Here is a 23,317-nt window from a genome sequence, read left to right as displayed (position 1 = left end):
TGCCATTCATTATTGTAGTACTAACCTTATAATTTGTGTTAATATTGCGTAACCCTGTGCAACAGTGATGTAATGAATAAAGCAAAAAAAAACAAACAACTTAACGAACGCGGCAGTGTAGCATTAATACAGCATGAAACTAAAAAATTTCAAATTTTCAGTTAATTTTGTCAACGTTTCAGAAAGCTCATCATAGCATAACTGTATGAAGTGGCGTATTACATAAGTCTTTGAATTATTTAGAAATAGGGCGAAAGTAAATCAAATTTACTAAACCAAGAATCATACATTAAAAGACTATTACTCAAAATTTTTATCTATCAAGATTTAACAAGCAGATCTATCAAGATTAAGAAAACAACTTCGTCTATCTAAGTTAATAAAACATAAACGTATCCATTGAGATGAGTGAATAAATAAAATTTATTTAAAAAGAGAGGAAAAAAAAATTTTTTTACACGCATCATTAGCAAAGAAGTAGCAATAGATTGTTTCTTTTTTGTTAAAAAATAAATATCTTGAGATGTATAAAAAATAATTAACACATTCCTGTTAATCTCTATGCTTTAAAAAAATACATTTGCTTATTAACTAAATAATTTTAGAGAATAAAAAGTGAAAATACTATAACATTAGCGAAGTATTTATCTTATAACAAATTAAGCCTTGCTAATAATGTGAAACTGCAATTCGAGTAATCGATTCCTATTATTATACCACGTTTATATCAACTTGTTTTCGTGTATGTCTGTTCGGGTGGAATTTTGAAATTGATTTTAAACTAACTTCCCGACTAGCTACAGACTTCAAATTCGGCACATAGTTCAGAATTGGATGACAATGCATGAAAATGAAGAGAAAAAAGGCATACAAAGTAAAATAAAATTGAAATTGAAGAAAAATTAATATTTTCGCGATTGTCTTTTGTTGTCGATTCGATTATTTCAAATTAGTGTCATATGTCAGTTGAAAAGTTTTGTGTACAGTGAGTGAAAAAATTGAGATTTTGGAAGTGAGTAGGAAAAAAAATCAAAATCAAAATAATATTTTTAAAAACCACGTTTTTGTAGTGGAGAATAATAATTAAAAAACAAAAATTTTAAAAACGAAAAACGTAGGGCGCATGAAATACATTACAGTAACAGTATGTGTGCTCATGAGAATATGTGTATGTATATCTGTAATTGTATCTAAATGTGGATGTTTATGTATGTGGTTGTGCATGTGTATGAGTAAGAAAATGTGTATATGTACTGTTATGCACTTCATGTGCAATCGTTTTTAAAATTTTTGTTTTTTAATTATTATTCTCCACTACAAAAACGTGGTTTTTAAAAATATTATTTTTATTTTGATTTTTTATTTAAAATAAATTACGACTTCCATATAAAACTTTAAAAAAAAGACCAAGCATAATGAAAATTAACCTAAATAATACTTTATAACAATGCATAGCATAAATTAGAGACCAAAAATTTTATATTTAACTAATGATTTTCACTACAAATTTAATGTTATAAACTGATGACAAAAATTTTGTTAACGCTCTAAAAAAATAATATTTTTTTTAAACTTTTTATTCCAACGAAGTAATGCCATTAAGAATCTACATAAAAATGCAATTACAGAAATCTTAAATGAATGTTTTGCGTTAATATCGAAATATTTTTTTCACTCTCAGCTTTTATATATTCGTCAAATTTCCTTATTATGTACTTTTAATTCCTTTTTCTAGATGTTTATCAAGTTAATCGAAGAAGACAATGATTCGACGAAACTTTTGATAGTTCCATTAGGTTGCCAAATTTGACACATAAGTACACATCCATCACTTACAAATTACGTTTCTTTTTTCCGTTAGCGAAGGGAAAAAAAGAGAGTCAAGACAGCTTTGGTTCGAACCATTAGAGCAGTCTAAAGCGACATATAATGTGCAGCAATTAACGTTTGGGATAACTATCAATAGTTTAATGGATTCATTAACTATCTAACGTTACTCGCACTTTTTTCTTTAGTTTGTCGTTAATGTGGCATAAAATATGAGTTCATAAAAGGCATCTCTATCCATTATTTTATTTTATTTGCTGTAAAGTAGGCAGCATAACAGTTTTTGATGGTAAAGTTCATTAGATAAATGGAATTGTGTGTTTGAGTTTGGACCATTAGAAGTAAAAGCGTAGCTGCAATCAGTCAAGAATAGAAACAAGACAGATTAAAAGCTATCTTCTTTTTTTGTTGAATTTTATTAGATATAAAGGAATGGATGAGATATTTTTTAAAATAAATGACAATTTCTTAGAAAGTTATTTTTATTTCTTGATCACTAACCTTAATTCAAAAAAGAAAAACTAAAATTTGATTATTGCAATTTAGATAAATGAACAAATTGTCTTAGTATAGAGCTTTAATTTTACAGAACTATAAAAGCTTCATAAAAAAAGGAAAGTTACTACGATAGCATTTGTCCTATTTTTGAGTCTTGTAATTTTCAGTAATGATTTAAATCTTAGCATTTTTAAGAAACATCGAAATAATTATTGAATTTGTAGCAATATACAAAACAACTATATAATGACATACAATGCCAAACACAAAATAAAATTTAAAACTAACGTACAAAACTATTTCATAATAAACAAAATTGAGTTGTGAAATAAGTTGTATCTGATGCTGTAACTAGTTCGATCAAATTTCAATTTTGAATTCTTACTTCTATTTGAGAAATATGAAATCATTAACCACATAATATTACCCTTACGATTTTTTAGTTTGTCTCTAATGGATAATTTCTGTCCATTATTTCATTCTACTTATAGTAAAGTAGGCACTACAGCACTTTTAGTTGGGAAAGTTCATTAGATAAATGGAATTGTGTGTTTGAGTTTAGACCATTAAGAGTAAGAGGGTAGATGTAATAATTTAAGAATGGGACAAGGATTAAAAGCTACTTTCTCCTTTTTGCTAAACTTTATAGGACATGAAGAGATGAAAAATATTTATTAATAAATTTTAAAAAAATTGGTTTATTTGAAAATAATGCTTTTAAATTCATAATCATTAAACTTAGTACAAAAAAAATGAAAAAAATATTTTTGTTACTTGATTAAAAGAACATGTTGTTTTAATAATGGAGTTCTAATTTCATAAAATTATATAAACTTTTATTTGTGTTGTTTCTAATGACACTGGGACAAGCTAAGCTCATCAGCCATTGGCGTTTTGCGAATTAAGTTAGGAAGGTGCGCATTTCATTTGACAAGAGTACAGCAAGGGTGAAAGTACGATTTAGCTCAGAACCCTTTGGATAGATGGCAGCACCACTTGTTCGTGAGAACACTTTTATTCACTTTCAATTTAGACATAGATTTGAAGGGGAGGAAAATTTCCTTAAGATCCCTGTACACATGGTATTGCTCAGTGACCAAAGACAGTACTTTCGAATCCACAGATTTTATTAGCACGTATATCGCATGTACTTGGTGGGTCTTAGCCGAGAGGAAGATTGAACCCCGACCCCTACGGATCAGAGCTCACTTCTATATAAGCTAGGATACCACGTCTCTTTTTACTTGTATACGTATTCTACGTAACGTTAACTTTAGATTAAACTCAAGTCTACTTTTGTGATCCCCATGCACAATTAAATTTTTTTTTCTTTACCTATTTGAATTTTTTACCCTTGAAATAGGGGGGGGGGGCTAGCGGCAATCTGGAAATTGTGGATCTTATAGTTTAATCAGGATAGCGGATGAAAGTTTGGCCCTTTGATATTAATTTAACCTTTTGCGTTTCGTCATATCTGTAAGCTAATTGAAAAATTTAAAAAAAAGTTGCACCCACTGATGAGACCAGTTTACCCAAAGCTAATTTCATAAGAAAAATGACTTAGTAATTATTTATTATTTAAAATTATTTAATTTTTTTAAAATTCTCATTCTTTACACTAGCACATAAATTTTCTTTTCGAATATATGTTGATCAAGTTTGTTTAATTTTCATTAGTACTCTTATTTAGGTAATTAATTTTGATTAATTATTAATAATTTAAAAAATTCGTTCTAAATGATTATCAGTTCTAATTATTGGTTCTAATGATTTATTAATAATATGGGATAGCCTTTCACAAAAAAGTGGTACTGGACCAAAAATAATGAAATAGAGGATAATTTTAAAAGTTCAAATGTATGATTGAACACTATTTAATCTTTTATAATATTAGCTCTAATATTAAAAGATAGGATTCAGGAGTCAAGCGTTTCCGAGCACGGCAGTATTGTATTGCATCTTTCTAAGTTAGATAATATCATTTTGCTACCTGGGAAAGCTGGTTATTTTTTTTAATTAATGCTTTTCGACTATTTTAAATTAATTATTTAAAAGTGCAATCCCTCTCATTGAAATTAATGCTAAATGTTAGAGTTTTGTCAAGTAAGAGTAGCTAAGCCTAAAAGGGTTGGCAAATTCGGCGGGTTCCATTTCTACCTTTTATATTGTCTCATATCAGCAATATACTGATCTTTAAAGATCTAAGTTGTTAACAATTAAAATTGTTTCTCGTATATTACTTCTCATTTTGTCACACTTTCTATATTTCTAAGTACAATTTTTTCTTTCAAATTCTGTTGATTGTTTTTTATATCCAAATAATCAGCCATTTTTTTATGATAAACATATTATTAAAATGTTCTTACATAAAATTATAATAATTACATAATAGCAATCCACTGATCTTTAGAGATCTAAGTTGTTAACAATTGAAATTGTTTTTCGTTTATTACTTCTTATTGTGTCACACGTTCTATATTTCTAACTATAATTTTCTTCTTCAAATTCTGTTGATTGCTTTTTATATCCAAATAATCTTTCATTTTTTTATGATAAATATATAAATAAAATGCCGGCCAGGTGACCGAGCGGTTAGCGTGCCTGACTGCGAAGCCATAGGCTGCGGGTTCGAATCCCGCTCTGGGCATGGATGTTTCTCTCTGTCTTTGTGCTGTCCTCTGTTGTGTGTGTGAGTATGATGTGTGAATGTGGCCCACCCTATAAACGGGTTTGTGGCAGTGTGGCGTGGGCAATGTTGCTCGCCTCCGTGACTTTGGTTCACAGGTGCCCACTGGGTAACGCGAAATGAGCAACAATTCTGGCATAGTATAGGCAAAGATTCAAATTCAGTGCCTGCCATTGGAAAAAAAATATTAATAAAATGTTCTTACATAAAATTATAATAATTATATATCAGCAATCCACTGACGTTTAAGAGATCTAAGTTATTAACAAATAAAATTGCTTCTCGTTTATTACTTCTTATTTTGACACACTTTCATATTTCTAAGTATAATTTTTTTTTCAAATTCTGTTGATTGTTTCTTAAATCCAAATAATCCTTCATTTTTTTAAGATAAAAATATTAATAAAATGTTCTTACATAAAATTATAATACTTGTATATTTCATAAACAAAATGATTATTTTCTTTAAAAAAAAAAATTTCGACTTTTTAGCAAAAATTAGAGAGGGGAATGACAGGTTACGGGGGATGGTAAGCGGACACTCCTATAAATAATAAAACTTAAAAAAAAATATTTTAATGTCGTATTTATTTTTTAAATTACCATAATTAATAATCTTTGGTTAATATTTTAAAAATTGTTTAATTTTTTTTTGAAAAATGAGTATATAAACACCAAGTTAATAGTATGATATAGTTTTACTATTTTTTTCAAGAACTAAAAATTGCACATTATGTTTCTGAAAATGAGTTTGAGTTATTATCAGTTTTTAAATTTCTTTTAATTTTCACTTAACATTCATAAATTAAGTAGTTTGATAGTTTAATAATTATAACTAAAACTTAAAGTCGTTATTGATAAGTATTCAATTATGAAAATTGATTGAGTATATTTCTTTCACTAAAAATTATTCATCTAATACTTTTTTTTTCAAAATGAATTAAAATTCCAATTCTAATTTGAATCAAATTCCTATGTCTTTAAATAGCGAAGTTCTATGAATTATTCTTTTAAATTATTTAATCACGAAATTAGTATAACGTATACAAAAAGTAATTCATTAATTTTCTTGCAATTAATTTTAAAATTGTTTTTTCTTTAATAATTTTAAAAGGTATTTTAATACTGATCATTAAACATGAGTCTTATATTATAAATTTATTGCTTGTATCTTCTTAATTTGGCAAATTTCAAACTTATTACAGAAAAATAAATGTATAATTTTTTGCCTTATTTTAATTTGCCGAGCTTCATTATTTCAAATTTAATACACTTTTAAAATAGTTTCAAAATATTTTTATGATTGCGTTTCCGTAATTACGATCGTTTCTTTAATTTAATTTAAATTCTCGATCTTGATTCTTTATATTTATCGCAAACTGAAGTAATGTATTTCTATTATTCAATTTGATTTACATGTTCTCTAAACTCAAAAGAATTGCCAAAGAAATATTTTTCCAAAAGGAAAAAAAAAGCATTGCGTGCAAATGCTTCTTTTTATAATAAACTCTCCTAATTATTTGCGTTAATTATCCTAATATTTCTTAATGTTGCATTCTTTAAGTTTTGAATAAAAATAACAGCCAAGATTTTACACTAATTCCTTATTTTTCTTTGACGAAATTTTTTTTTCCATTTACAATAGATAAAAAACTGCAACAAATAGTAGTTCAACTATTAAGAGTTATTTTGCATCATTAAAATACTTTTATTTCCATAATTGAGCAGATTTTTTTTTAATCTGCTCATTTGCGAATAAATTTAATAAGATCGTTACTTATCTGAGTTTTCTTTAAAAAAAATCTTTTGTAAAAAATGTTTTATAAAGGTTTCGCATTTTAATGGAAAATAATTATTATTTTTAATAAATTATTACTATTTGTATGCTGTAATTATACTGAAATATTTTTTCTGGAAAAGATATCTTTAACTATTGGTATAAATCTTAATGTTTATGTAATTACAAGAAGAAGAAAAAAGCTTGTGTGCTCAATAAATTAAGAAATAAAAACATTTTCTCCCTTGAAATTTGCATTTGAGTTTGTTTTATTAATTAAAAATAGTTGAATTCTTCAACAAATCACGTAAATGTGTGCAAAATAAACTTAGGTTTTTATGGTTATTCACAATATGAGCTTTTGTACCAGTATCTGTATAATTAACTTTGTAAACTAATTTTTTTCTTCAGTCAACTCTTTTTATCATTTGTCATTAAATTTAAAGTGAATTTTATGTTTAAGTCATTGGTGTTAGTATTAAAAACCATTTAAATTGTTTTTTTAATATACCATAATAGTTTTCTCAATTATTTATCAATTGTCTAAATTAATCATATTCCTTATTGCATGTTATTTTTCTTAAAATCCAGGATGATCTTTAATCACCGATCTTACAATATAGTTTTGATATCCTTGTTAAATCAGAACTCAAAATAGTGTAGATATTGATTATCGCAAATTAATATCTTGGCGATGAAAAAAATACTATTGAGAAAGGCGAGGAGAAAAAATCAAAGCCTGCTTGATTACCAGTTGAAATTTGAAAATGTTTCTAATAATCGATTTTAAGCAGAGATGGCTCAGGAGAAAGAGCGTTCGCCTTCCAATGAGGTGAACCGGGTTCGAATCCCAGCAATGACTGGTCGATATGAATTCTGCATCCGGCATGCACCAACCACAGTGCTGACGTAAAATATCCTCAATAGTAGACGGATCATAGGTTAGAGTACCCCTGCCGTCAGGCTAACCGTGGTTGGTTCTCGTGGTCTTCTCCTTTATGTAACGCAGATGTAGGTTAGCCCCATCAAAAAATTCCTCCACGAAGGCAAATTTCTCTCAATACTTGATCAAGGAGTTCCCTTGTCTTCTGGATAGGGTTCAAAATTACAAGGCTACGTAGTTGAACATTGATAGTCGTAAACTCGAAAATTGGGTCGGCTATTCAACAAAGGCTATACAATAAGAATAATAATATATTTTCAACTCTTTTTTTTTTCTTTCCTAATACAACTAAACAGGTTTGGATATTTTCAGAGCCACATTTCACATTAGTTATTCTTCAGATAACGATGGTGTTTTTGTTTTTTCCTCGCTTAGAAATTAATTTGCAACAATCGATTTCTATACTTTTTTTAAAAACATTTTTGCCGAATATGCTAACAGCCAATATTTTGAACTAATTATCCAATCAATAGATCATTTGTGAATCAAATCCACTTTTATTGCGTCACCTGTAGTCGAATACGCCAATCTAGAATCAAATGTCATTTATGCGCCATCTGTGAATCAAATACGCCATTAATGTGTCATCTTTAAATTCATTAACAAATAAACCTAATATCGATACCAAAATTTAATTGTTAAGAATTTTTTGTAAAGCATTTTTTTTTCAATAGCTATTTTTTTTAAATCATATGATCTTGTAACTTATATCAAATTTTCATCAAATCTATATCTTCTTATTCATTTAGAAAAATAATTCATATCAATAATTCATATCAATTCATATCAATTCGGCATGTTGGATATATCCTAGCATTTTTTCCAAAAAAAGCCTTAAATAATCAAATTCTTAATTTTTTTTTTTAAATATCTCAAAAAATTAACAATTTTCATAATTTTTATGAATAAATTCCCTAATTATTGTGAGACAATTTACAGCTAAACTTAATTTCCCCTTATGAAACTGAAGATTTACTAAAAACCTCAAAAAGTGCTAAAAGCAATTTTTTAAATAATTGAACTCATTTCAACGATTTGTAATTGGAATTAAATGTTCCGCAAATCATATTTTTTCTTACATATTTAATTTTTATCTTCCACTAACTTATCATTTATGCTTATTTTAAACTTCTCTCCATATAATTTCATCTTTCCTTCGAAATCATTAGATAGTCGAATATGTAAATAGTTATCATTACATTTTTTTCAAAAATACAGTCATTATATTAGATACATCAAGCTAACTATTTAAACCTTTCATATTAAACTTGAGTTTACCGTTTAAAATACAAAGTCATTATACCAAGAGAAAGATTCAACAACGCTGAAGGTTATCTTCTGAAAGAATTTTACCATTACTTAAGTGCTGCACAAATTTGCTGATTTACTGAACTCAGCAATCGTCCAGACAGCAAAAGACATTCCAAATGGATCGTGACCAGAACATCCTTAAAGCGAATGTCTCTTTTCAGGGACTCCATGTCCTTAAATCTCCCTTTTCACAGTTGATGAAGAACACTCGGCGACTGAATTTTAATTACAGTTTTCAAGGTATGAAAAGCATAATGGGGCAGGGGAGAGAGAACTTTTACGATACTTAATAAAAGCTGGGGATGTTCAGAAAGATACTTGTGATTTCGTTTTGCGACTTTGAAGTATTTTGGTGATTCGTTGTAAAAATAACGATCATTTGCACCCTTAAATGAGGACCATAACGCATTCTACCGACACCACCATTTTAAAACTTAATCTTTATTTAAAGCACAATACTTAAAGTGAGTGTTCGGCGATATTTATCTGTATGTAGAGTGCTTTTGTAAATAGCAGGATTTTAGTTTATTAGCTTCGAAAGAAGTACCGTTTTGTTACATTTTATGATTTATAAAAGGCTCAAAGAAAGCACTTTGTTGAAATTAGGCAGTAAAACTATTCAAGTTTTCGAAGGCATAAAAATTTTTTGAAACTTATTACGAAACGATAGTTTAATTTAAAGATTATAAGATTTATTTGGAAGTTTTTGAGCTATTCAAGCCATGCTTCAAAAATGGACTGTTGAAAGTTAGTGAAATTAATTGAAGGTTAATTAAAGGAAGTTTTTAAATGCTACTCATCTTATAAAATTTGTTCAATGAAGTTATTGAAATTTATTTTTTAGAACTATTGAAATTCGGACAACGGCGGTATTGAAATTCGAACAACGGCGGTATTGAAATTCGGACAACGGCGGTATTGAAATTCGGACAACGGCGGTATTGAAATTAGGACGACGGAGATATTGAGATTCTAAAAATGGAGGTATTTGGATTTGTGATTCAAAGTTTTTGAAGTTCATTCTTCGAAGCTTTAGAAATTCTTACTTCAAAACTATTAAAACTCGTTCTTTGAAGATATAAATTGAGTTTACTCGTTCTTACTTTCAGAACTCAATTGAAACCAAAATTTATTCAAACAACTTTAGCTTTTCCCTAATTATTTCCGCATTGTTCTTCTTTTTTTTTTAATTTTTATATAGCCTTTGTATGTTACTATTAACATTCTATATGACTTGTAATAATTTGCGTCAAAAAATGTCACCTAAAGAGAGAGGCAAAAAATAATTTCGGACCTAAACCAAAATTTATCAAAAAACTTTTCATCTTCCTAATTGTTCACGCATTGCTTTTTTTTGTCATTCATAAGTTACTTTTAACATTCTATATGACTTGTAGGAATTTGCGTCAAAAAATATCAACTAAGAAAAGATCACAGACTTCAAAATATAATTTTGGACCTGAATCAAAACTTATAAAACAACTTTTGCCTTTCCCTTATTTTTTCCGCATTGTTCTTTTTTTAATACTTTATATGTTACAATTAGCATTCTATATGACTTGTAAGAATTTGCGTCAAAAATGTCACCTAAGAAGAGAGGCAAAAAATAATTTCGGACCTGAACCAAAATTTATCAAAAAACTTTTCACCTTCCTAATTGTTCACGCATTGCTTTTTTTGTCATTCGTATGTTACTTTTAGCATTCGATATGACTTATAAGAATTTGGGTCAAAAAATTTCAACTAAGAAAATATCACAGACTTCAAAAAATTATTTTGGACCTGAATCAAAACTTATAAAACAACTTTTGCCTTTCCCTTATTTCGTTCGCATTGTTTTTTTTAAATTCTTTATATGTTACAATAAACATTCTATATGACCAGTAAGAAATTGTGTCAAAAATTTTTCCGGAAAAACCTTTTTCCCTAAATCTTTGATTGCTGGAAAATAGTTCCGTAATCTAGGTAATAGGATTTTTTTGCAGTTTATTTCATTCAAAGTTTTAATGTGTATGAGCCTACTTCTTTGAAATTATTTTTTTGAATTCTAAAGTCTTGATTCTTCACAAAAAATGTACGACATTAATTCAAAAGAGCCTTTTTATAATAAAATTTTTCAAATAAATAAAAATTCTCATTCATTTTTTTTACCGATTCAATCATTTTAACTTGGGAAAACTATCTCACAATTTCATTAAAAATTCATTATTCTAACCGCAATTGGAGTTGTAATTGAAGATTTTTACTGAAAGAGTACTTCTATAAGAAAGAAGGATTTTTTTCACAGACGAAACAGAACTAATTGTAATACTTTTTAGAAACTATTCGGAATATCTATTATTCTGCTCACATTTGCCATGTTTGGTAAAAAGTACTTTGGCTTCAGGGGGATCTAACTAAATAGAGTGCTCAAAGCCATCTCCTGGAAAAGGAGGGAAATGATTTCAATTAATTACTTCAGATTAATGCCGGGGCTTCGAACATTTGGCATGCAGAGATCGAATTTTAATGAAGATGGAGATCATTACAGTTTCCGGATCTGTCCGAGAGATGCTACGAATCTTTCTGATTAATCCGCGCCAATGATCGGAATGTGGCTGAGAACTTGGAATGTGATAAATACCTCATTTGCTTGTGATCCATCATTTGTTTGATTCTTTTCCCGTATCTAATCTTCAGAAAGTAGTGAGAGAGAAATTTTGCAACTAAATATCGTCGGTTAAAATATCGGTATCAATTATTTCTTATCAAAAGTTATAAAATAACGTTATGATATTTAAATGACTTTGAAATTGATTTATTAATTAGGCACACCATTTTCAAAAGTATAGACTCAATAATCTCTGTTAATTTTCAAGGTAGAGGTAACTGATGAAAAGGTGGTTTATTTACACTTGTATGTGATTACATTTGCTTATGAAACTAAACCATATAATCTTTTTATTTATCTTATGGAATTAATATTACTTTAAACAATTCCTGTAATAAAATAAGTTTTAGTAGTCCAGAACTTATGTTAAATGGACATCACGCTAACATGGCTTAACAATATTTCCCTTAGCTCATGCACTCGCGAATCACATGACTGAGTTTTCTATGAACGTTCTGGCTCAGTTTAATTTGTCACACGATATTGTTTTTGTTTGTAAATATCAAAAAATTTGCTTTTTAATTTGTTTTTATGAAATAAATAAATTAAGCAAAAAACGAGAAGTAGATTTCGTCTTATACAAAATTGATGAAAATCTTTTGAACGTTCTTGTTTGTTTAAAAAAATATATAGATATTTCCTTATTTACAAAAAGAAATTACGTTAAGATTATTCAAATTTTAAATATTTGCCTTTAATAATAAAAAAAGTTATTTCACCATAGACTACAATATTATAGACCGACTATGTTTTTAACAGTAAGGAACTCTTTCAGATAACTTTTATGTATTATTAATAGCTTTAAAGTGCAATTTTGAATGAACATACTATTTAAAATACCATAAACTTATGAAACGCAGTTAATTTTAAAATAAATCATGACACAAATTTTATACTTAATCCATGATACACAACTGAAAAGACAATGCATTAAGTTTACTGAGATTTCCAGACTTTTTATACGATTTTGTTTGATTACAAAATTAAGCTTTGCCAGATTTTTCTTATGCATTTTGAAGGGAATTAATTATAGACTATGTCAACCCTTCATCTATCAGAAGGTACCTCGTGATGGAATCAAGTTAACATGTCTTATATACTGATGATTTGGTACTTTATATTTATAGTGGTAGGTAGTTACGGCGCATTACTCCCCTTCCAGAATTTTATCTGTGATAGAATTCTATGAACGGATACCACTAGTTGATTCATGCTGTTTATTTATTTATATCAATTTTGCTTATTATATTTTTTTCCTTCATTATTGTTAATAGAATTTCGCTCATTTTTTTCCCTTCATTTTTGCTCATAGCATTTCGCTCATTATTTTTTCTTTCTTCATTATTCTTTTTTGACCGGGAGACTTTATTTACTTCACCGGATTTTCTTTTTCTTTGAGCAGTATCTTTTTAAGCAAATCAACTGTTTAATTTGGATCCTCCATCGATATTAGCATGTTTTTATCACATCCACAGGTCACCATTGAAGGGATTTAATTATAGACGAGGGGTTTCCAACTTACATGAGGCCGGGCGCCGCAATTAAAAACACCAGTCAAATGGCGGGCCACAACTTTATCAAAATTTTATATAGGATTCTTTTATGTTTGAAGGAACATTAAATATTGCTGTCTGATTTTTAAAAAAGATTTTTTAGTATTAAAAAAAAGAACAAAATAACAAGCATTACAAATAATGCTTGTTACGTATCATTTTGAGTCTTCTCTGAATCTGAAACTTAGAGACAAGATTTTTTCAAATTTAATTCTGTGATAAATTAAAATGTTTTCGACTTATTAGGAATTATAGCAACAACTAAAATATTCTCGAGCATCTTTTTCTTTCTTTTCTGCTCATTCGATATAAAATTCAAGGAATCTAGATAAAACATGATATTCATTCCCTCTTTTATGCACTTTAAAATTTACAAATGTATATGATTTCGTCCAAAATGAGTGGTTTGAAAAAGCTAAATTGGAGAATTTCATGCTAAATTATATTCACAAAATAAAAAATAAAATAAAAAAAAGATAAATAAAAAAAGAGAGTAACATGCACGATAATTTTTGTATTTGAATAAATATTATCTTGGATGAAAAACCTGAGAAATAAATTTTTTTGCACCGTTGGTATGTTAAATTTCACGAATGACAAAAAAATTAGTTTTTTTTTTTTTACACGAGAAAAGTATTTTAAGCCCTTATAGATTTTTTACGAAAATTGTCCGCTATGAAAAATAATATATTTTAGTTCGTGGGCCACAAAAAAAAGGCTTCGAGGGCCTGATGCGGGCCGCCAGTTGGAAACCCCTGTATAGACTATGTCAACCTTCATCTATCAAAAGGTACCTCATGATGGAATCAAGTTAGCATGTCTTATGTACTAGTGATTCGGTATTTTATATTTATAGTGGTAGTAATGCCACACATTTCTTACTTAACGCTTTTAATATAATATGCTTAAGTAGTTAAACTTTTTCTCGTAGTGGAGTACTGCCTCTATTTCGTTCAAAAGCGTAGCCATTTTGACAGGCTTTGAAATTAGTAATATATCTCTTAAGTTCATAAAATAATGTAGAACATAGATTCTAATTTGCATTCAGTTATCTTTTTAATAATTTTTGTGGTATATCGTTTTAAAATGAAAATTATTATAGTGTTAATAGCATAGAGTACCACATGAGGTTGGTGTCTGAATTAAGATAAAAAGCTTCTTCTTGTTTTTAATTTAAAGAGAACTAGAAAGTATATTTTTATAAAATAAATAATGTTAATAATATAATGCTTTTAATAATATAATGTTTTTAATGTTGATAATGTTAATGTTTTTATAAAATAAATAAAATAAATAAAGTTTTAAAAGTTACGTTAAAAGAATATTCTATTTTTGTTCAAATCCGAAATGAAAAACGTCTGATGAATCCATTTCGTCATCCATATCGGTAATTCTCATCACGTCCCGCGAAAATGTTGTACACTTTATTTTTTGTTTTAGGTGCGGGAAAAAAATATTTTCATTTTAGACCACTTAAATATGCAATTTTTAAGCCTTTTTATCATTTCATATCCATATATTACATTTTATTTTAGTTTTGTGTCTCTAAAAGTGTATGGCAAAAACAGGTCAAAATTTTGATTGACGATAATAATTGGGATTTCAAGTAATAGCGGTCAAAAATTGATAAAAAACTTGTGTAATCATCCAGTTTAAAGCTCCAGTTAAAATTTGATCACGCTTCTAAGTCACCAAGTAGTTGGAATTTCAATTTACGCTCATTGGTGATAAAATGATAAAATAAGCATAAATTCCACTTAAACTCCTCCACCAGAGATGCCAACTTGCTCCGGACAGCAAATATATATTTTAAAGTGGTAGTTTATCAATTGTGATTCTTGGTTTAATAAATTCAATTTAGTAGATTTTTATCCACTACTATTTCTAAATAATTCGTAGGCTTATATAATTCACCACTTCATAGTACTTTTTTCAAGTTACCTGTTAAAAAGCAAACAAAAATCGTCAAATATTCTCAAAATTTACTTTGTAGTTATCTACCGATTTATTAATGATTTTGGCCTGTCCGGAGCAGTTCGCATCTCTGCTCCACTACTATAGGCTAGTTTGCCCCAATGTTTGATCCAGGAGTTACTCTGTCTTCTGAGTTGGATTTACAAGACTACTTAGTTTTAACATATGAAGTCATAGACCCAAAAATGGGTCAGTTGTTCCATGACGGTTACAAAAAATTTAAATTCCACTTGTAGTCGAAAAAAAAGTATTTGAAACTTATATTGTCTTTCAGCAAAGAGTTTCAATAAAAATTTAAATTTTGCAGTTTTTCAAAGATAAACAAAAATTTCGATTGATGTTAAATTTTATTTGTCGTTAAAAAAAGGATAAAAACTTCTACTAGGGGACAAATAACAATTAAAACTTGTATTTTCATCTGGAACGGATATTTAAATGCTCCAGCTGGTCAGAGAGTGGTCAAAATTTTGATTGCATGATTCTATCGTTACAAACATGAAAAAGAGTTAGAACATAGTTTAAAAATTCTGAAGAATTCAGTGGTGTATTGTATTGAATTTTTAGCAAATATAGTATGTCAAACCTTAAGTTTAGACCAATGTAGGGATTCTAGATCTTTTGTATAAAGTTCTATATAGAATCCGATTCTAAAAAAAATCTCAAAGAAATTTACTAGATTCCAAAAATATTATTCTAATATAAATAAACATTATTTCTCATTATTAAACTTATTTCTTTATCTCCAGTTTCAAATGGAATTGATGTTAATGTGATACCTGCAAGTGACGTAGTATGGGTATATCGATCCTGATTGGTTGTTGAAATGTGTTATTTGTTTACGTTAGCAACTGTTCTTTTCATTCCATTTCAAGTAAGCCAATCCCGTCAGGTATCAATTTTCTTGAATAACACATTCTATATTCTTTCGGAAAAGAGTATTTCACAAATATTTCAATTCTTTCACTATATATTTCTTACTTAATCCGAAGACAGGCACGAAGCCATGTAGAGCACAAACAAGTTAATTATGCATCGAAGTTGCCAGGTACACAAAATGAAATTAATCATGGTTACGATGAAATATATAAGAAAATACTAAATCTAAGTTAAGTAAAAGACGTAGACAAGAAGATAATGTATTTCAGCAAATTCGATGAGCCATACGATGCTGTATTTAATTAACTTCACGTTAATTAACACTATGAATAAGGAGAAACTTAGCTCACTTTTAACACGCCATTTTGCTTGTAAACGATCGGCAGGCGCTAACGTCATAGGTCACATGTGTGGGTATTCGTGATCTTCTTAAAGTGCAAGTACCCAATTCTTTTATTATTATTATTACTTAAAAGTATTCATCCCTATCTATTACTGTGCAAAAACGCACTATTCATTGTTAAATTTAAGTATAAAGAAAGAAACATAGCTATAATTTTTATTAAAGCAATAATTAAAATGCGTTCTTAAACGAAATAGTTAAAATGTAGATTAAATAATTCTAGTTATTATAACTGAATTACAAAAGCTATAAAATTCTTTTCCTTGTAGAAATTTATGATAAAGGAGAAGGAAAAAAATGCAATATAAAAGAACACTTTAATTTTGTAATAAAAAATAAAAAAAAAAGTAAGTTTTCCTTCATGGCATTATAAGTAATCTAGAGATGCGTTGAAAAGAATTTAAAAGAAAGAGATTTTCAGACGAATGTTTAAGTCACGACGTAGTTTTGAAGAAAAAAAAGAAGAAATATTTCTTTAATCTTTTATTTATTTTCTGTAAAATTCATGATTTAACTTCACAAAATTCCCCAGAGAATGCCAATTTAGAATTTCGTGCCGAGATACAATCCTCTTAATTTATTAAAGAATGATTTCAGTTAAAATTTTATATTTTTGTTTTTATTTTTTTCCCAATCTTCGCAATATTAATTTTTTTTTCTACTTACAAGTATAAATTATTCAAGTTATAATTCGGGATGAAACAATTAGATTCTCACACATCACATACTTCATTTTTTAAGCATTTCTTTGTTCGTTGTTTGATATGGAGATTATGCTGAAAAATAATTCAGAATTTATGAAAGTTTTTAATTACACTTAAAAGGGAAATACAATTCTTTCAATAAAAAATTCTTGCATATTTTGCGATTTTATTTCTTTAGCAAATAAAATAGAATGCCATATTACTAATGATGGAATAATTGAGGAATTACTTTCACTATTCTAATTTAAGTATAAAGCATAACTTCAGATATAAATTTAGAACGAATTTAAAGAAAACACAACTACTAGAGTAACTTTTAATCATATTTATATTGAAGAATTTTCTATATTAAGATGAAATTTTAATGTTTTGACATACGCAGCAAAAATGCTTAGTTTAATAGAGTAAACTACCATCTAAATTTAAAATGCGGAATTAGATATGAAAACGTAATTTGGACAACTTTTTAAACATTTAGCTTAGGTTTCAAAGTGTACTGAAACGCTCTGCTGGATAACAATACAAATTTTAAACTTTTTCTGATCACTACAAACAGAATTTATATTGCCATTTTATCGCCAAATGGTATAAAACTTCAATTGCAAAATTGCAACCAGAAATTCTTGTTTCAACCTCTGCATCTTGAAATTTCGATCACTACAACGACATTCGTAGCAAAAATTTCGATTTGTTTTGTAAATAAACTAACAAACGCGGAACTAAAGAGAAAAAAAAAATTCTAAAAATAAAATCTTTTCTTTATTATTTTACGTGAAAAGCGTTGTTTTTAAAAGTTTTATGAATAAATCTTACTTATCTACCAAGGTGAATCTTAGAATGGTGGTTTTTGACTAAATAAAGTGTGGAAAAAATACTATAACCAATTTATAAGAGAATAAAATATGAAGCCAAACTCAAATTCAATTCTTTTGTCTCTTCACCAATGTTTTGTGGAACAAAGACGCACAACGAATTCTAAATGTGGTAAAATCTACCATGAGATTAAATATAGATTTCTCATCAAAACATCTACTTAACATTCTGGCTTATAACGGTTAATTAAAAATACTTCAAAACGCAGGAAGCCTCTTGATGATAAGCATTTCAATTTCAAATTTACCTCAACCAGATTCGCTATTTGCTCAAGAACTCTTTGATGTCCTCGACATCATTTAACAGTCAGAGTCGAATAATTTAACATGTCTCTGTAACCGTATCCCTTTTCTCTAAACGAGTATTTCGTTGACTGTCGCGTTGGCCGGCACAGCGAGGATGCACCCTTTAATGCTTTAGTAGTTCCACAGATGGAGTGCGATTTCGACGCTTTGGGACATAATGAGCATTTGAAAGGGTAGGTCATTTCTCCGTGTTGGGGGAGGGGTATTTACTTAACGATTAGATGGAAAACGCCAGCAATTTAGATGAACTTTGTGATGGGATGCATTAATTTATGAGAGAATTTTCGCACTTTCCGACCTAGTTCTGAAATTTTGTCGCCTTGTTATCACTCTGATCCAATTGCTGAGGGGATTAAACTTAACGTAATAATTAAAAGCACAGTTACGCATTCTGGGAATAAATTCGGTTTTGAATTATTTGATTCGTTACGAGAAATACTGTTAGAATGCGATGATCGCAAATCACATTATAAAGAGATGCGTAGTCATATTAAATCTGCAGTCTATGCATACATTAATGTAAGTGCAAATAAGGTTAGTGTAAGCCGGCAATAATGATATCACCTAGATTTGGCCAGTTCAGTAATGGAACAATAAAGGCAATTTTTTTAAAAAATATTTTTATGAAGAAATTATAAGAAAATTATGAAATGAGTGAAGTCTATCATGGGTAAACAAAAAGACAGTTATACATGCTTAAAAATTTCCAAAACACCAAGAAAAATTAATTGTTTGATAAAAGCTTCTCACAATCTATGAAAAATAAAATGCTGTCGATATGTTTTAAGGCAGCAAAAGCGTTCTTAATCATGATTAAACATGCTTACGGTTATTTACAATACGCGTTATTATATAGTCGGTTTTAAATTTATAGCTAGTTTTCCTTTTATTTTGTGACGTAGCAAAGTTAACTGTAAACCAAGCTTACAGATCAAATGCAAATATATTCTGAAATTTTGTTTTAAATCAAAACTAATGCTGGTTTTATAGCATGTCTGTCTCTTTTACACACACAAAGAGAAAAAAACAAGCTAGTCACGTAACCAGAACCTGAACCTCATTATTGGTTACTGATATCAACAAAAGTTGAGGTAAATATTTACAAAGATACCAAAACAGTAATAGTTGTAAATCACCATGCTTCGCGCATTGTTATAAATGCTCTCTTGAATTGCTCTGAGTTTTCGGTTCATTTAGTGATTGAATTACATTGTGTTTTATGTATAAGTTCAATTCTATTAGATCATGGTTTTTGTGTCACGGGTTAAACTTCATCCTATTATAGAAAGTAATATGATCTTGATAACAAAATTTGAAAGATTATTAGAGAAAACATCCCACAAAATGTGTTCCATTAAATCATACGTATGAGACAAACCTTGAAATAAATGTTAAGAATGGCCTTTACACCTGCCTCGTCTTTACACCTGCATCTTATCTCCATTCTTTTATTATTTTGTTCAAACTCGTTCCTCTTCGTTCATTGGTTAAACCAATTTACATTTGTTCATTAAGTTACTTTTCTTCTGTCATTTCAACTTTAGATACTGAGGAATATTTTTGATTATAGAATCGAATCTATAATATGTCCATTAAAGTACCTTTATTTTTGCTTTATTCACGTTTTATAGTTTTATTCTATACGTAGCACAAAATATACCCAATACTTATTTGGATAGTAAATCAATTAAAAAATTTTGAGAATTGAAATAGTATGCATTTATTTAGCACCGTATTAAAGTTGTAGCGAATTTAAACAATATTACGGCTCATTACGTGCGATTGTATGCGTTTACCGTTTATACTTTGCATAAGCTTCTTTTTAATAAGTCAATATTAAAAAATACTTGTTCGTAAAGCTTCTTCCTATATGCCGTTTATTATGCATATGGTTAACTTTTTAGCTTCAGTTTGTTTGAATTTTTTAAAACTTCAGAAGTTATCGATGTAAAGGCTTACGCAAAAAATTTAACAATTCATTCCCTATTCTGAAGCCATATTATCTAAAAAGTTTGTTTTATCAGCTTTTCATGGCCATATCATACAATATTCATGGGTTGATAATGTATTTATTGGTCTTCTTCAACCAGCAGTGCTGTATTCTTAAAAGAATATAAAGCAACTTGCAGGTAATACTCGTATTCTAATAAATTATTACGAATTCGAACATTTTTCGAGAATTACATTCCCACGTCGCGCTTCTTTTTAATATTAAACGTTTTAGGCTCTATTACTAGCGAGTTACGTGATCAGGAAATTTAAGTACTTTTACAAATTATTTGCATTGATGAAATATTTATACGGTGAAAAAGTATTCATCTAATACTATTTACCGATTCTACGTACGCGTGGAAGGTATATTTAAAAAGGAAACATGGTTTCTGCATTTCCTGTTAACACAACTGTAAATATTTATTTGGCATTAACTTTATTTTTATTAACTTATTTTGGTGCTTCTGAGGCAAAATTGTGATAAAATATTCCACGAAACAGTTATTTATTATTCGATACGGAATTCTTACGTTTGATATGTAACATGGTAGAAAGTATGATTTATATTTTCCAATAAAAACACCTACTTTCAGCAATGAATTATTCAAAAGAAGAAAACCTTTCGTACTATACCTCATTTTTTTAATAAAACATTTTGAGCTGAAATCAGAGTACTTTTAAATTATATATTATGAAACTAAAAATGTAACTCCTCTTTTCGCTGATATTTAATGTTATTACCTTTAGTAAAGAAATTTTTGGCTAATTTTTTTTCAAATAAAGTTAAAAATTTCAGTTTAGAATATGTAAATTATTACAAATTTATAGTCTGTGAAACCGACAACACGCGTGCATGTAACAAATACAGATATAAGCTGCTATATATAATAATTTCTTAGCTTAAAGTAACGGCGCAATGCTTTTTTGATTTAGACTTGAGTAATCCACTAAATATTAAGCTATAACTAAAATAATATTTGTCTTAAAGAGAAATAAATTAATAATTGTTTTACTTGTCTTTAATAATTATTTTAATAACAATTAATAATTGTCTTTTTAAAACATATTTTATGTTTCAAAAAGTAATAAATTAATAATTGTTTACTTGTCTTTAATAAATATTTTTAATAACAACTAATAATTGTATTTTTAAAACATATTTTATGTTTTAAAAAGTAATAAATTAATAATTGTTTAAAAAAGTAATCATAAATGGTGTTTAATAGTAACCTCCCTCAAAATCTGTTTTCAGAACCATTGAAATAAATGAAGTTATTAAAATCAACTCATTAGCTCTAGAAAGACGGTTGGAGCCTTTTTGACCCCTTTCGCTTTTTGTTGCTCTGCAATTCAAAAAATAACTTACTGAAAGTATTGAACCTTTCTGAATTTTCATGTACTTCTTTAATTATTCATGTGTTAAGCTTATAGACATGTATATCTAGAATGACAGGACGGGCCAGAGTGGTATTTTGATATGCACCCCATAACTATAGGTAGGTTTGACTATAAGGTTCCCTACGATGAGTATATAAGGTTCCCTTTGAGGAATAGAAGGTACCCTTTGCTGAGCTTTAGGTTCTTTTGGTGAGTATAAGATACCTCAGTTTTATTGAGAAAAAAAAATGTGTATTTTAACATATCTATAATTATTATTAATAGTTGAAAAGAAGACGCCCGGTAACTAAGCAGTAGCGCTTCACGCTGTCGTGCCACAGGTCCCTGGTTAGATCCTCGAACCAGGCGAGGTTGACTCAGCCTTTCATCTCTTCAGTGGGTCGATAAATAAGTACCAAGCATGCTTGGGAACTAAACTCTGGGGGTTCCGCGTTCGGCTGACCACCTGACCGGAACATCCGCTCCTGCCCCCTAGAGTCCAAGGTCAAGAAAACTCAGATGGGCACAGTAGGCCTTGGCCCTCTATGGGCTGTCGCGCCACTGAGTTTAGTTTAGTTTAGTTGAAAGGAAACTAAATTATTTTAGAAACTGATGTATAAGTAAAATTAAAAACCAATGTTCCACTTAATCAAATATTTTCGTTAACCATATCGAATAAAATACCATAGAATCTTGATGACTGAGTTTCTAATTTATCTTTTATTAAATTACTTGTGGTCATATATATTTTAACAGTTTGTGTATACCTAATTAATCTTCACACAAACAATTTGGGAAGAGCTACATTTTCCTCCTTAGATTTTTAATGTATTCAGAAATTTTAGTCTTTCTAGTAATAGGGGTTGAAAAATCATATACAAGGAAGAAAAACTATTTTCAAAATTAATCCAAAAGAATTAAAACTATTTAAAACAATCAGCTTATGGCCAATGGAACTGAAAAATAGTTTTAATTTTAAAAACAAAGTTTTTCACTTTCTTTTGATAAATATTTTGGGTTCTAATTATGCTAATTTCCTTTTTTCCTATTTCGTCAATTATAGTAAGGTAGCTGGTAGTATAATTTTTGTGCGACAATGATAAAAACGTTTTTGAATGAATAATATGTTTAAATTGCATATGATTCTTATAACTCAATATTACTTAAAAAGTAATTTTGAAATAATTAATCGGCACATATTTACTAAAATATACTTGACGGAAAGTTTTTTATTTTTCGTAAAAAGTAATTTTTGTCTTAAAATTCCTCCAATCACTTGATAATGTCCTACCTTATACAAACTGCAACTTCGATTTTTTATGCTCGAAAAGTTTAAGCATTGCTTCATACCTTCAGATCACGCTAACTCCGACAATAGAAATTTAAAAATTATTCCAACGCTTTTTAGTATTATCTGACACATAAACTGCAATTTGGTTATTTAATTTTCCACTTAGATTTTGTACAATTATATATGAGAAAGAGCTGACTCACAATTTTTGTACAAAAATAAAAAAAAAACTTGTTTAAAAAATTATAATGTTTCAAATTGCAAATATTTTTTATGA

General features: G+C 28.4%; 1 long non-coding RNA gene across 1 annotated transcript in view; it reads right to left on the bottom strand.

Annotated features, from left to right (window-relative positions):
- Positions 1–23,317, bottom strand: part of LOC122269062 (uncharacterized) — a 103,779-nt gene that overhangs the window by 30,644 nt on the left and 49,818 nt on the right. The window lies entirely within an intron of this gene.

Source organism: Parasteatoda tepidariorum, chromosome 3, assembly GCF_043381705.1.
Source record: "Parasteatoda tepidariorum isolate YZ-2023 chromosome 3, CAS_Ptep_4.0, whole genome shotgun sequence".
Lineage (NCBI taxonomy): Eukaryota > Metazoa > Arthropoda > Arachnida > Araneae > Theridiidae > Parasteatoda > Parasteatoda tepidariorum.
This window is presented reverse-complemented; position numbering and strand designations above follow the sequence as displayed.